The sequence below is a fragment of the Nicotiana tomentosiformis genome, chromosome 9 (assembly GCF_000390325.3).
Source record: "Nicotiana tomentosiformis chromosome 9, ASM39032v3, whole genome shotgun sequence".
Lineage (NCBI taxonomy): Eukaryota > Viridiplantae > Streptophyta > Magnoliopsida > Solanales > Solanaceae > Nicotiana > Nicotiana tomentosiformis.
Genome location: NC_090820.1, coordinates 16,353,665 through 16,358,187, shown reverse-complemented (window position 1 = coordinate 16,358,187; position 4,523 = coordinate 16,353,665).

Sequence of the window (4,523 nt, the reverse complement as noted above, 5' to 3'; positions counted from 1 at the left end):
CTCGGATTCAAGCCTAAGAACTTCTAAACTTTCAAATTCGACAACTGATGCCGAAACCAACCAAAAGACGTCCGAATGACCTCAAATTTTGCACACACATCAAAAATGATACTACGAGCCTACTCCAACTTCCGAAATTTTATTCCGACCCCGATATCAAATTTTTCCACTGCCGACTAAAATCGCCAAATTTCTAACTTCGCCAATTCAAGCCTAATTCTATCACGGACCTCCAAATCACATTGTGGGCGCAGTCCTAAGTCTAAAATCTCCTAACGGAGCTAACGGAACTATCAAAATTCAAATTCGAGATCGTTTACACATAGATAAATATCCGGTTGACTTTTCCAACTTAAGGTTCTAAATAGGAGACTAAGTGTCTCATTCCACTCCGAAACCACTTCGGACCCGAACCCACCAACCCGATACATCACAATGCAGCTAAATAACACATAAAAAAGTAAAAATGAAGTAACGAAATTATAACTCTCGAAACAACAGGCCGGATCGTTACACTGAAGGACCTTAAGATGCATGGTTAAGTCGACCAGCCCACTGTCTTACACAAGTGACTCAATTCTTTGATTCTTGATCTTTAGGTATTAACAAATAAAGCATCTTACTAATGTTGGAAAGCTCTTAGTGGGTGTGGGCCCCACTTATTAGATGACTAAACTACATAATCCTCTAAATGTGCTACCTAGTACCTATATATGAACTTAAGAGTAAAACAATTTGGCTTTCTTGGCTGCCACGTTGATGTTCTTATCCAAAGATTATTAATTAGTTAATCTCCCATTAAAATTAATAATTACCCAATTATTCATATAATTATAAATTATCTCAAATTACTTAAAATACTACTTACTTTTAATATATGTTATACACCTTACTATCATGGTCATATGGTACCTTGTATGGTACTAGTCCATAAATATCGAATATTATAGCTCGGACCGTATTTTATCCCAAATTGACAAACTTCGACGAAACTCACTTTCTTCGATTCGCTTACCCTCTCACCTTCACGAATTTACTTATGGCGTACTTTCACGTACGAAAACATGGGGTGTAACAAGAATCTTCTTTGTTTCACCCGGATCTGGTGAGCAATATTACCTTAGATTGTTGTTGAATGTCATTAAAAGTCCAAAGTTCTATGAGGATCTCAAAAAAATCAATAGTCCTGATCATAAGACTTTTAGGGATGCATGTTATGTTCTGGGTTTATTAGATGATGATAAAGAGTATGTGGATGCTACAGTAGAAACAAGTAATTGGGGAATACCATCATATCTTAAGCAATTATTTGCTATGCTACTTTTATCAAATTCAATATCACGTCCAGAAAATGTTTGGCAAGCAACATGTCATTGACTATCAGAAGATATCCTTCATAAAGAAACAACAATTTTGGATAACCGAGGTACTCAAATAATGCTTCCAATTTCAAGTTATCATAGCGTATTTATGAATTGTGGATGATTTGCATAACTACATTAGTTAATTTAATTTGTTAGTAGTTCATTCAATTCAATATGATAGTAAATCACTTGACTTTTTTCCCTCCATTTCCTTCAAAATGAATCCCAAACCTACAGGTTCTAAAAATTATGTTTTGTTATGTTTAGTTTTCCTATAGTATTGCGTTTATAGTATAGGAATAAGTACGGATGAATGCATTTACTAGAAATAAATACTAATAGACATTTAATTCTTTATAATTCATTCCATTACAATTTGTAACAGCTAAAAATCAGTAATTATGCATTGCCTACTTTAATTGAAAAAGTTTTGATTTGTTAGTATTGGAAATCAAACTTGCCTTTCTTGATACATTAGGTATAACAAAATGCATCTTTACTTATTTGTGGTTTTTATCGATAAAATGAACCATATGGTTTGGACTATCATATTCCTTTAAATTCGTTAAAATTAAATGGACTTCAGTTTTATCTAAACCATTATTTTGCATTTTACTTTTATGTTTATCTTATTATTCATTTCATGTAGCTCAACTAAACTCTAATTTATTTAATTATTATCTATTTTATGTTATTTCAGAAGCTGATCTCACAGAAGATGAATTAAAAAATCGTTGTTTGCAAAAACTGGAAAACTTTTTAAAAGGATATGGAAGAAGTTTTCAGGATTATCCAACAATGCCAAGGCCTGTTTACTGTGCGGAAGAAGTTGACAATAGTAACAGATTAATTCGTGATGAATTGCGTTATAATAGACGCGCACTGGCGGAGGAACATGAACAATTATTAAAGAATTTGACGGATGAGCAGAAGTCAATTTATGAGAAAATAATAACAGCTGTAAATGAAAATAAAGGTGAATTTTTCTTCTTATATGGTTTTGGAGGAACAGGCAAGACTTTTATTTGGAGGACTCTCGCTTCTGCCATAAGATCTAGAGGAGATATTGTGGTAACTGTTGCATCTAGCGGGATTGCATCTCTGTTGTTACTAGGTGGTCGAATAACTCATTCAAGATTTGTAATTCCACTCAATCTAACTGAAGATTCAACATGTAATATCAAGCAAGGTACTCCTTTAGCAAATTTGATTGTCAAGGCAAATATGATTATTTGGGATGAGGCACCGATGATGCATAGATATTGTTTTGAAGCTCTTGATAAAACTTTAAGAGATATTCTTAGATTTAAAGATGCATCCGATTTAAAACGACCATTTGGAGGTAAAACAGTTATTCTTGGTGGTGACTTCAGATAAATATTGCATGTCATCCCAAAAGGTACTAGACAAAATATTGTTAATGCTTCTCTCAATTCATCTTATTTATGGCCTTATTGTCAACTTTTAATGCTATCAAAGAATATGAGATTGCAAAGTAATGAAATACGCCCCATGTGGATGAGTTGAGAGATTTTTTATATTGGATTTTGGCAATTGGTGATGGTATGATTGGTAATTCAGTTGATGGCAATGAAAAAGTTCAAATACCAGATGATCTTTTGATAAACGAATCTGTTGATCCAATATCTGCAATTCTAGAAAGTACACATCCTGATTTCATCCGTCGTTGCAATGATATTGGATACTTCCAACAAAGAGCCATTCTTGCTCCAACTCTTGATATAGTGGAATCAATCAATGAATATATGATTTCACTCAATCATAGTTCTGATAAATCATATTTGAGTTCCGATACAATTTGCACCTCTGATCAGACTTATTCAGCATTAGAACATGTACACACACCAGAATTCTTGAATACTATTAAATGTTTCGGAATTTCAAATCACACTCTTACTCTAAAGGTTGGTGTACCAGTGATGTTATTAAGAAATATTGATCAGTCAGCAGAATTGTGTAATGGAACAAGGTTGATCATAACTAAACTTGGAAATCAAGTTATTGAAGCCAAAGTTCTAGCAGGACAGAAAGGTTTTATTCCTAAAATGACATTGTCTCCGTCTGATGCTAGAATTTCATTTAAGTTCAAGCGAAGCTAATCTCCAATCACTGTATCTTTTGCCATGACAATCAATAAAAGTCAAGGACAGTCATTGTCTCACGTGGAATTATTTTTGAAGAAATCAGTGTTTATACACAGACAGCTATATGTTGCTCTTTCCCGGGTTACAACTAGAAAAGTATTAAAAGTTTTGGTTTATGATGATGATGGACAAATAAGTACCGAAGCTATAAATATAGTATTTAAAGATGTTTTTCAAAATTTAATTTGATTATCAAAAGATAACTAGTGTTATTTTTGAGGTTTATATACTACATTTCTTGCTAACATTCATGAACCAAATGGAAAAAGAGCAGCTCTTGCATTCATTCCTGAAACATTTAATAGGTATGTTGTACTTTTGGATAAATGTTTTAATCAGTTTGTGATTCTCTGTTATTGGTTTATAAAGTAATATGTATATATTAATATTAATTAAATTGCTGCTCTTCAATATCAATAGTTAAGGCCATTCTTCTAATTTTTATCATGTATTATAGGGTAAATTCCCATACATAAAGAGCTGCATAGCAACTTATCTGCTGATGTGATAAAAAAAATACAACGCGCAGGTACGATTATTTGTGTGCACTTCTTCTGTAATGTGATTCAACATGTAATCCTTCAACTCGCACTTGTAGTTAGGTTGCACTGCTTCTTTATACAAATTCTGGTGTTGGTATCCTGGCACTTGGTTCAAATGGTCCTCAAAAGCTGTGGAAGTGGGCCCGCAATGAGCAAAATCCAAGTGGCAAAGTAATAAAGATGAACTCTGTCTTAGCTACATATTTATTTTCAAAACGTGCAAACAAACTTCTGAAATGTCTTGGGGTCTTAACGGCCACTACTAATGTTGTTCCACAACATTGGCAACCGAACAATGGTCTTCTTATGGCTAATAATGTCTCAGGTGTCAATTTGGAAGAGGTTGTTCCTTGCATAGCCCTTTCAAAGAATGACTCTTATGTAATGTCAGCGACTGGCAGTGGCGAAGCCAGAAAATTCAATAAGATGTTCAAATTTTGAACACTCTTTGC